Raw genomic sequence first — 12,430 nt, 5'->3', positions numbered from 1 at the left:
TGACTTGTGGACAGGACACACTGTAGCCAATTTGTAGACGTCTGGCACCATTCCAGTACTCAAGGACTCGTTAATGATCTGCGCTATGGGACCTGCAGCGGAAGGCTCACAGAGGCGTAGGAGCAGAGGAGGAATGTCATCCGATCCAGCTGCCTTGGCACAGTTCAAATGCTTCAACAGGTCGCTTATCTCCAGAGCTGAAACGGCACGAAATTCTTTAAAAGAAGGGCCGTCTGCGTCAGCTGTTGTCGAGATGTCAGGTATTAGGTTGCTCAAGGGTGGGCAAGGATTAGGATCAGTGACAATGGACGCAAATATGGCACTCAGATCGCCTAACGTAGCTTTTGGTTGTTCACGGACAAAGTTGCGCCCTGTGAGCGAGTTTAGAAGCGCCCACTGTTGCCTTGGCTTATTCTTCGCATCTCGAAACTCCCTGTTGTAATACTCTCGTCTCAGCTTTCTATTTAACAGTGTGCCTTCCCTCCTTGTTGCCCTGTACTGTTGTTTCACAGATTCATTTCCGGGATGTTTCAAAACCTTCGCGTGGAGGTGCTTGCGCCTTTCTAACAACCTTCGGAGTTGATCGCTTACCCAAGGCTGTGGTTTAGGCTTAGCCCTAGCACTGATGGCAATATTTGTTTCACAGGCGACTTTTCGTTCAGAACTCTTTTGCATAGAATAGAGAAGCTAGTTGCCATTGTGTTAACGTCTGGTGAGCCATCTGGGGGTACTCTGCGGAAGGCGGAATCAGTGAGTGCATCAAGCATGGAATCGGTGCATTCGTCTGCAGGCAGTTTCCACAATGGCGGCTTCCGTAACTGCCGCACAACTCTCGTAGGTTTAGTCATAGGCAAGACAGTCTTTACTAAGACCAGCTGATGGTCAGTAATGCCGTGCAGAGCTATGGCATGACATGCGGAAGTTTTGAGGTCGTCAGAGCATAGCGCTATATCGAGACAGGTACCCGAGGGCAGCCTGGTCGGTTGGGTCACGACATTCCGCAGACAAAATTCTTGGCAGTGTTGACGTAGGTGTCCGTATTGTGGTGATGTCTTCTTTAGGACATCAACCTTAAAATCTCCTAGAATGATGGTCTTGTCATTCCGCGCTATGACGTGGTCTACAGCGGAGGAGAAGGTCTCCCAAAATGCGACAGGCTGTCCTGGTGGTCTGTAAGCGGTACCAACAGTGATCAGTTGGTCTCGTTTTGCATGTGGCACATTGATTTCAGCGAAGAGCACCTCAGGACGTACTGATGCCGTGGTAATTGAAGATGGGAGTTGAATTAATCTTGCGTCCAAGTGACTTTGGATGTAGAGTGCAACACCACCGCCATGCCGATTACGGTCATTGCGAAAGACGGAGTACTGTGGAATGTGGATGGCTGCGTCAGTGATGGAGTCATCTAGCCATGTCTCATTGACGGATAGAACGTGTATGTTATGGTCATGTAATATTTTGTGAACATCATGCACTTTGTTTCGTATACTAGAAATGTTGATATGAGCAATGTTCAATTCGGAATCTTGTATAGGACTAGGACATGTGACATCAACAGAAGGGTTCCCACGTGCATCCTATTGCAGAATGCGAGCAATTTCATCCGTGCTCATAGGACGGCCTTTACTCAGGATCACGTCCCGAGGTAGGGTGCAGGGGAAATTCTTCTCTCGGAGGGCCTTACACTTTGGAATCAACTCACGACGTCAGGCCTGCTCTTGTGGTGTCAGATCGTGGTTGACAAAAACATCACGTGCGCCATATTTAGCAGCACGTTTCCATTCATTAACACTCGCTTTCCCTTCTCTGTGAGCTTGACTTTTACCAGTCTTGGGCCAGCAGGGGCGTTCCCAGTTGCCTCACCCCGCTTCTTTGGTGTAATGCGCTCTGCGCTGAGGACATCACCAGCATCGAGACCTGGAACGAGACCCCGTACAATGGACTGGAGTTGTTCTCCGTCAGCCTCCACTAGGCATCGGAGAACCGCGTTGTTGCTGCGGTCCCGCTTCGCCACCTCCTCTGCCATGACGTCACCCATGACATGAACTTGCTGAGTGCGCGAAGAGGTCGTTTCCTGAACCAATGTAGCGAGGTCAACCTTATTTGGCAAATTATCTACCACGTCACTGAGTTTGGCAGAGAGGCCGTCAACCTGGTGCCGAAGGTCGACAACAATGGCGGATTTCCCGCCATTGTCGACATCAGAATTTGCTTTATTCCCGTAGGTATGGAGAAGACGTTACTTCAGTAACGTCTGGCGCTAGCCAGGGTCCCCACAGCTTTAATTTGGTGTTTGTGTGTTTGTGTGTTTGTGTGTTTGTGTGTTTGTGTCACGCCTGGCGCTACCCGTATCTGTCCCGTACCGTACCGTACCATCAAACACAGCTGGCCACATACAGCTGGCAGCACTATTCAAATAGGGCTTTCAAACGCAAGATCATCACGTGAAGCAACTTGGAAGAATGAGTAAGAATGCGGAGTGTATTGGGGAATGCATGTAGGGCGATAGTGCGGGTTCGAATCCCAGGTAATGCCTTAAAAAATAGGAGAATTGAAAAATTTATAACATCTCTATTCTTTTTTTGCCGTCATCAAGGCGGTAGATGGTGTCGCACTACCCTCTACCGTACCTGTCGCGTACCTGTCCCGTAACTGTCTCGTACCATACCGTACAATCAAAGACGGCTGGCCACAATGCATATTCAAATCGGGCTTTCAAATACAAGATCATAACGTGAAGCAACTTGGAAGAATTAGTATGTATGCGAAGTGAATCGGGGGATGCATGCAGGGCGATAGTGCGGGTTCGAATCCCAGGTTATGTCTAAAAACAAAAAGTAGAAATTTATAAGAATTTATAACATCCCTTTGCTTTTTTTGTCTAAGTCATCAAGGCAAAAAAGCATAGCGTAGGGCCCTGAGCTTCCAAGCTCTCTCGTCACCTGCAGCCTTGCATTTGTTGACATCAGTCTGCAGCTTCTCACTCTGTTTTTGCAGTTGCAATATCTGTCTCTCTACGACTCTAGCTTCGTCATGCGGTTTTCGAGAGGAGCTAGGAGATCTGCAAGTGCAATTCTCATAACCCCCCGAAATTCCTCTCTGAACGAGTCGAGAAGCTGCAGCACACGCGACACAGGCAATGAGCTGTCGTCAATGCTATCACTTACGTGACGCGCTGTTTCATGATGTGCAAACTTTCAGAGAAATCGACGGGGGAGAACGTGGTGATTCGATTTTGACAGCATGTTACCAGGCGAGGACGCATAGTGCTCCTGGCTACAACCATAACCCGGTTGGCAGAGTCCCAATCGGATGAGAGATTATTTTTTCGATCTCCACAAAAAATAATTAACCCACACACGGTTTAGGCGATAGAGTCTACGGACTCGTACTCGTGACCTGGGCACCGCAAACCCAGCTCAACGGAGACCGCACACTCACCTCACCGCGCACCATATCCAAAACAAGCGGTATGGACAACGCCCCGGTCAAATACTGACCCCAACGGCGGGGATGCAACGCACAATGGCGAAAGAAGCAAGTCCGCAAGTACGACTCGCATTTGTCGAAACGACGAGGACGACAAACACTCCGGAGTACCACGCGCGCCATCATCACCGCACGCAGATCTACGCGCGATCCCCGCGCGCGACCTACGACACCACGCAAGATCGACGTCTCCAGAGCACAACTCGCGACGACAACAAGAAAACTTCACGTCGTGTCCGGCTACACTCCACATATCTTCCTCAGCCTACGTTCACCTTCCACGTCGACGACCATCTTACCAGCTCCTCGGACAACCTGGAGAGATCTCACGATAAGTCCAAAGTCAACACGCGTCTCTTTTAGAGACCCACCAATGAGACTTCTTTCCTCCTTCGATACACCAATAACCGCTGTCTGTGTGTTTTATAGCTCCGTTCACCTGACAGTAGACTCAGCCCACGCCACGAGGAACGTGATACAACACTAACCCATTCATCAATAATAATAGTAAACAATTTCTCGTTTCAACAAAGGATTAATACCGGAGAGCCCACCCCCTGGTGAGGCACAATTAATTAACTACGAGTGAACCCAAGACGGTCCAGCGCAACAGCCGAGGTAAGCAATGCTGACTCCGACATTTGACCCCTAAAACCGGCGTACCTCGCCTGAAAAACATCCTGGGCGCTGCACTGAACTTATGTCCCATGTTACCAATTGCAACATTCCACAAATCGTTCACAACTGAAGAAAATGTACCCTGAAGCTGATTAACGAAATATGACTCTGTTTTATATGTGGAATCAACAACGAGAACAACACTAAGAAAAACGACAACAACAACAACAACAACTACTACAACAACATCAACGTCCATCCACACCAACGTGCAGACGGGGTGTTCCGACGTGGTGTAGGCCTACCCATGGCCTCGTCGGAACATCACTAACCTCGTCGGCAGCGAGCACCTTCTCACAACAGTCGTCATGGTGATCACGATGACTGTTACAGCTGACGAGCTGAGAGAAGGATGCCATGGGCAGAAGTTGGAAAAGACAAAAAAAGAACAAAAAAAACAAAAGAAAAAAGAAAGATAACTTACAAATTACAGAGGAAGACAAGAAAATAACAACATCACATTCCAGACGTGATCCCTGCAGCGGCAGCAACGCGACAACGTTAACAATACTGCGGCGGCAACACGACGACTTCTACAACACAAAAAAAGAAATTTTCTAAATCCTAACAACCCCTGGAGTAACGAGGGTCCGAACCTGGGTTTCCAAATACGGTTCAAATGGTCGCAAGACCGGGACTCTGCCAACCGGGTTATGGTTGTAGTCAGGAGCACTATGCGTCCTCGCCTTGTAGTATGCTGTCTAAATCGAAAAACATGTTAAACTACCAAGCAAGGCTTCTGCAAATGAGAACGTGGTGAGTACGTGAGTCCTCCGTGTCGCGTATGATTTGAATGGTCGCGGGGATCCGGGACAGAAGAACAGTAATTTTACGACTCCCAGCGGTGCAAACAGACCGCGGCCATGTTTTCTCTGTCGGCGCCACCGCGATCACATTCAAAAAATCGATGACGTAATGCATGCGCAGAGTGTAGGCCTGCGCCTTGCGTTCACTGACCTCCCTAAAGTCCCTATCCAAAGCCGGCCATGACCGCCCAACCGCTCGCGGGTCCATTTTTATAGAACAACGTGCCATCCGACGTGTGTGGTATTACCACTGATTACCCAGCACCACGAGTTCAAGCATGCCTGCCTCGCCTTTTGTCTTGATAGCACCGACTACTGAACTCTACGTGTACCCTTGAACGTTTGCGGTACTCCACAGTACCAGTCGTACGTCGTGTGCTATCTGACGCCTCCCCTGATTTTTGTTTATAACTTTATTCATTGACTGGGCGTTCTTTGCTTTGCTCTATCATAAAAGTAGTATTAGGCTATTTTCTACACTAGTTTATTGTTTCCATTCGCGTCCACGTATCTGGGCGATACCGCACGTTTGGTTCGGCGAATTCAAGTAAAAATACACCTACCTACCTATAAGTATAAGGGAAATAATTGTGTTGATGACAGTTCCCCTTTAAGGCTTTAACAGAAGTTGAGGTTCGAAGGTCGGAAGGTCAACCTCCGCCGCTTACCGAAAATGTCGTCATTCGAGCACAATGAGCTGCTTGTGTCCGCGAAAATAGAGATTGCTATTTGCCAGTACCTGAGTGATGAGCACGTGCCGGGTCAGACATTTGGAGACTGCCTAATCATGCGCATATCAGAGCCTGTGAGGCCGAGGCCGAGGGCTAGGGTCAAGCCAAGGTCACATCATAGCCGTTTCCATGGATTTTTCAAATTTTGAAAACGCAGCTTCGGCAGTGTCGGTGAAAGGAGTCGGTTGCCTTCGCGCAAGACTGCCGTTATAAACGGTTGGATATTGAGAAGATGCCAGCAGAAACAGAATACAATGTAATGCTTTGGTCGTTTGGAGGTGAAAAGGTGTTTCGGAAGGAAGTGAAGACATTGTTTTGGTCGGACGAGTGCTGTTTTCTAAACGATTGGCAAGCGAGTGTAAGCCTACCAGTTTCAAGTGCGGGCCAAAGTTATTCAGTCAAGTTGATTTCAGTAATTCTACTCTTCTCCCAGTTGTTCGTATACCGGCGTCTGTAACCGACGAGTTGCCATCGTTGTTCAGGTGAGTTCTTGTTATTCTGAATATACCTCGATTACATTCGACGGAGCGCAACGTGACAGAATCTGGGTAGTAGCTGGAGCCAATGGGAGGCTTACGAAGTCGATCGCTGATGTCCAATGGAACGAATCCCCTCTTACGACACAACTACCGTACTCGCGTGATAAGAGACCTCTTTCGAAAAGTGCCTTAATCTCCAAGAGCCAGAGAAAAATCAAGCCCTTTCTTGAATAGTGCCCCCCCCCCCCCACCGGTCTTGTAACCAAGCCCATGTTCAAGTTTGGTGTTCTTTTGGTAAATGCCCCGGCAACATTCCAAACCTTGATGAACAGTGTCCTCCAGCCATACCTGCGTAAATTCGTTGTGGTGTTTCTAGACGATATCCTCATATTCAGCAAATCATGGGAGGAGCACCTCGATCATGTCAGAACCATCTTAAACGCCCTCAGGAGGAATGAGCTATATTGCAAACCGTCCAAATGTGAATTCGGCCGGACAGACGTTCTGTTTCTTGGGCACCGGATAGACGGCCAATGCATTTCTCCAGATCCAGAGAAGATCAAGGCCGTGCATAACTGGCCTGTCCCGACGACGGTCACGCACGTAAGACAGTTTCTGGGATTCGCTAATTACTTTTGAAGGTTCATTAACCATTTCTCGGCCATCTCCAAACCCCTGGAGGAACTGACCGGGAAACATGTGCGCTTCGAGTGGAATCAGACTCGACAGGAGGCATTTGAGCGATTGAAGTCTGCTCTGCTGGATGCACCAGTGTTGCGACTAGCAAACGTCAGTCAGGATTTCCGCGTTGAGACTGACGCAAGTGACTTTGCTGTGGCAGGAGTCTTAACGCAGCAAGCAGAGGACCAGTCCTGGCATCCTGTGGCTTACGTAACCGAAAGCTGTCTTCTGCCGAACGGAATTACACGGCCGCCGAGCGAGAAACTTTGGCTGTAGTGTACGCCCTGCAGTGCTGGCGAGTCTACCTATTTCGCCACTTTCATCTCTACACCGACAACATGGGAGTTGTCTACCTCAGGACCAAACCAAACTTAACCAAGAGAGAGGCTCGATGGATTGAATTCCTGGCCGACTATGACTACACGGTACATCACAAGCCAGGGAAGTGTAACATAGCAGACCCGTTGTCACGTCGACCAGACTTGGAACTGAATGGAATCGAGTTCTCTCTGGATGTGAATCAAGGAATTGCGAATCAGATCTCAGCAGGGTATGATAGTGACCCAGAGCTTTCGCCAGTAATCAAGCGCTTGATGGCTTGCAGCGAAGACGCCATGCATGAGCGATACGTCTGGAACAGTGTGGACCGGCGGCTGTACCTAGTAACATCGGGCGATGCTCGCCTCTGCATTCCTCGCGGTCCGGTACGGCTGCAACTGCTCAAACAGAATCATGATTGCCTGACGGCCGGCCATCCGGGGAGAGACAGGACCTACCTGAAGCTGAGCAGATACTTCTATTGGCCAGGCATGAGAAGTACTGTGAAGGACTTCGTTAAATCTTGCGACCGGTGCCAACGCGTAAAGGGTAGCCAGACCAAGGCAGGACTGTTGCAGTCCCTTCCAGTCCCCGAACAGCCCTGGACAGACATCAGCATGGATTTCATCACGGCACTGCCGCTGACCTGCCGAGGACATAGCGCCATTCTAACCTTTGTGGACCGTCTGACGAAGTATGTGCACCTGATCCCGACGACTGTTCATGTTGACTCTAAGGAGGCAGCCCGATTGTACGTGGATCATGTGTTTGCAGCCCATGGCTTGAGCAAAACGATAGTTTGTGATCGAGATCCGCGATTCACGTCGGCGTTCTTCAAGCCAAGGAGGTTTTCAGTATTCTTGGCGTGGAGCTAAAAATGAGCACGGCCAACCACCCGCAGACCGATGGCATGACTGAGCGTGTGAACCGTGTCATTGAGGATACGCTAAGAGCTTTCGTCAACCATAGGCAAAACAATTGGGATGAACTCCTATCGCTATGTGAGTTTGCGATCAACAATGCCGATCAAGCGTCAACAGGTAACACGCCATTTTTCCTCAACCATGGATGCCATCCAGTTACTCCCTCGAGCTTATTGACGAAGCAGAAAGCTGGAGCTGGCATGGACACGAATGGTCCGCTGTCATGGCTGGATGGCCGCGTAGAGGCACTACGTGAGGCACAGGATGCCATCGTGGCGGCGCAGGCCCGGCAATCATTGTATGCGGATCGAGGACGGGTGGAGGACGCCCTGAAGGAGGGGGATGAGGTGTTGGTCTTCAGGGACTTCCTGCTGACGCCCGAGGAACGAGACAGACCTTCACACAAATTAAGGCTCAAGTGGTATGGGCCGGTCAAGGTGCAGAAGAAAGTGGCCCCGAATGCGTACAGATTAGCTCTTCCAAGAATCATTCGGGCCCATCCAGTGTTCAATATTGCTGCCCTCAAGCTGTACCATGGCAATGAGATACCGGGCCGTACTCAGCCGGCACCTCCACCCCTAACCGATGCGGATGGCCATACGCGGTACATTGTCGAAAAGGTGTTGTCGCACAAGAAGAGAGGACGGCGCACGCAGTACCTAGTGAAATGGAAGGGCTACCGAGATGCCACCTGGAAGCCGGAGGAATACTTGAGTGATGAGGCAGGAAACGCTATTATTCCGCTGAAAACCTACCTGGACCGTTTTTCATAAAATTGCTATTTAATTGGCAGCCACAGTTGTATTGCTAGTTTCTACGTGTTGCAATAGAAATGTAGCATTTTGCATGATTAAGGATAGTGCTTCCCTGCCAGCCAGGCGTTATTTGCAGAGGACATGCACTGGATCTTGAGTTCATCAGTGTCGTTTTCGGCTACCATGCATTCCACATATCCATGCATGATCATTAGTTACCATAACTGTTCCTTCGAATTGGTACTGTTCTGACAGTTGAGAGGGGGGAATGGTGTAACAGATTCACTGTTACTACTAACACTAGGAATAGGATACACTTATCACCTGCTATTATCACGCTGCTGCTGTTAGGTGTTATGTCCATCATTGCTTGTTCATGTATATAAGAATGCATTATGGCAAGGATCATTGCTTATTCCAAGAATGACTACTGAAGTTAGTTGGACTGTTACAAATGCTTCCAAGGTACGTATTTAGTCTGTTCAACTCACTTGTCAACTTGTGCTGAAGTTCTCCAGTAGACTGACAGTGTATTTAAAAGGCGATATCGTCAGCATACTGTTGGGACTCTGCGTGGCGAAGTACTCCAGGGACATGTCGCACGTACAAAGAGAATAACAGAGGCCCTAGCACCGACCCTTGCGGAACGCCTCGTGTACAATGTGTCTCGTCTCCTCTGTTATTTCCAATTTTCACCTGTTGTCGTCGACCCTGGAGATAGCTGGAGAACCACTGTAGTGCTACTCCGCTTGTGCCAATAGCTTTAAGCTCGTTAAGAAGTAGTTCATGGCGTACCCGATCGAAGGCCTTGCTCATGTCCACGAGTATAACCCCGCGATACTCGCCCTTGTCCACACTCATCATCCAGCGGTTTACTGCGAGAGTTAACGCATCCTCACAGGAGTGCCCTCTGCGGTAGGCGAATTGCTCGTCTGGGAGAATACGAAGCTCAGCGTGATCTTGAAGGAACCTAATCATTTGCCGATGTACTACCTTCTCAAGGATCTTAGAAACAATCGGCAAAAGTGAAACGGGGCCATATTTCGACGCTTCAGATTTGTCCCCTGACTTGTGGACAGGACACACTGTAGCCAATTTGTAGACGTCTGGCACCATTCCAGTACTCAAGGACTCGTTAATGATCTGCGCTATGGGACCTGCAGCGGCAGGCTCACAGAGGCGTAGGAGCAGAGGAGGAATGTCATCCGATCCAGCTGCCTTGGCACAGTTCAAATGCTTCAACAGGTCGCTTATCTCCAGAGCTGAAACGGCACGAAATTCTTTAAAAGAAGGGCCGTCTGCGTCAGCTGTTGTCGAGATGTCAGGTATTAGGTTGCTCAAGGGTGGGCAAGGATTAGGATCAGTGACAATGGACGCAAATATGGCACTCAGATCGCCTAACGTAGCTTTTGGTTGTTCACGGACAAAGTTGCGCCCTGTGAGCGAGTTTAGAAGCGCCCACTGTTGCCTTGGCTTATTCTTCGCATCTCGAAACTCCCTGTTGTAATACTCTCGTCTCAGCTTTCTATTTAACAGTGTGCCTTCCCTCCTTGTTGCCCTGTACTGTTGTTTCACAGATTCATTTCCGGGATGTTTCAAAACCTTCGCGTGGAGGTGCTTGCGCCTTTCTAACAACCTTCGGAGTTGATCGCTTACCCAAGGCTGTGGTTTAGGCTTAGCCCTAGCACTGATGGCAATATTTGTTTCACAGGCGACTTTTCGTTCAGAACTCTTTTGCATAGAATAGAGAAGCTAGTTTCCATTGTGTTAACGTCTGGTGAGCCATCTGGGGGTACTCTGCGGAAGGCGGAATCAGTGAGTGCATCAAGCATGGAATCGGTGCATTCGTCTGCAGGCAGTTTCCACAATGGCGGCTTCCGTAACTGCCGCACAACTCTCGTAGGTTTAGTCATAGGCAAGACAGTCTTTACTAAGACCAGCTGATGGTCAGTAATGCCGTGCAGAGCTATGGCATGACATGCGGAAGTTTTGAGGTCGTCAGAGCATAGCGCTATATCGAGACAGGTACCCGAGGGCAGCCTGGTCGGTTGGGTCACGACATTCCGCAGACAAAATTCTTGGCAGTGTTGACGTAGGTGTCCGTATTGTGGTGATGTCTTCTTTAGGACATCAACCTTAAAATCTCCTAGAATGATGGTCTTGTCATTCCGCGCTATGACGTGGTCTACAGCGGAGGAGAAGGTCTCCCAAAATGCGACAGGCTGTCCTGGTGGTCTGTAAGCGGTACCAACAGTGATCAGTTGGTCTCGTTTTGCATGTGGCACATTGATTTCAGCGAAGAGCACCTCAGGACGTACTGATGCCGTGGCAATTGAAGATGGGAGTTGAATTAATCTTGCGTCCAAGTGACTTTGGATGTAGAGTGCAACACCACCGCCATGCCGATTACGGTCATTGCGAAAGACGGAGTACTGTGGAATGTGGATGGCTGCGTCAGTGATGGAGTCATCTAGCCATGTCTCATTGACGGATAGAACGTGTATGTTATGGTCATGTAATATTTTGTGAACATCATGCACTTTGTTTCGTATACTAGAAATGTTGATATGAGCAATGTTCAATTCGGAATCTTGTATAGGACTAGGACATGTGACATCAACAGAAGGGTTCCCACGTGCATCCTATTGCAGAATGCGAGCAATTTCATCCGTGCTCATAGGACGGCCTTTACTCAGGATCACGTCCCGAGGTAGGGTGCAGGGGAAATTCTTCTCTCGGAGGGCCTTACACTTTGGAATCAACTCACGACGTCAGGCCTGCTCTTGTGGTGTCAGATCGTGGTTGACAAAAACATCACGTGCGCCATATTTAGCAGCACGTTTCCATTCATTAACACTCGCTTTCCCTTCTCTGTGAGCTTGACTTTTACCAGTCTTGGGCCAGCAGGGGCGTTCCCAGTTGCCTCACCCCGCTTCTTTGGTGTAATGCGCTCTGCGCTGAGGACATCACCAGCATCGAGACCTGGAACGAGACCCCGTACAATGGACTGGAGTTGTTCTCCGTCAGCCTCCACTAGGCATCGGAGAACCGCGTTGTTGCTGCGGTCCCGCTTCGCCACCTCCTCTGCCATGACGTCACGCATGACATGAACTTGCTGAGTGCGCGAAGAGGTCGTTTCCAATGTAGCGAGGTCAACCTTATTTGGCAAATTATCTACCACGTCACTGAGTTTGGCAGAGAGGCCGTCAACCTGGTGCCGAAGGTCGACAACAATGGCGGATTTCCCGCCATTGTCGACATCAGAATTGGCTTTATTCCCGTAGGTATGGAGAAGACGTTACTTCAGTAACGTCTGGCGCTAGCCAGGGTCCCCACAGCTTTAATTTCAGGGCTCACGGTTGTGTACAAATACGTGGGCGCCATTTTGTTTCTGGCCAGCTCACGCGACGACAGGTCGACTGTCACGCGACCACAGCTCGACCACCCCTTGTACACAAACTCTAGCCATCTCGCAGCGATTTTCAGTGCGACACATGCCTCTTCAAAATAGAATAAGGTAGCACAGGTAGACAGTACGACACTGAAAATTTGGGTGGAACCAGGCAAGAT

Source organism: Sycon ciliatum, chromosome 3 (genome assembly GCF_964019385.1).
Source record: "Sycon ciliatum chromosome 3, ocSycCili1.1, whole genome shotgun sequence".
NCBI lineage: Eukaryota > Metazoa > Porifera > Calcarea > Leucosolenida > Sycettidae > Sycon > Sycon ciliatum.
This window is presented reverse-complemented; position numbering follows the sequence as displayed.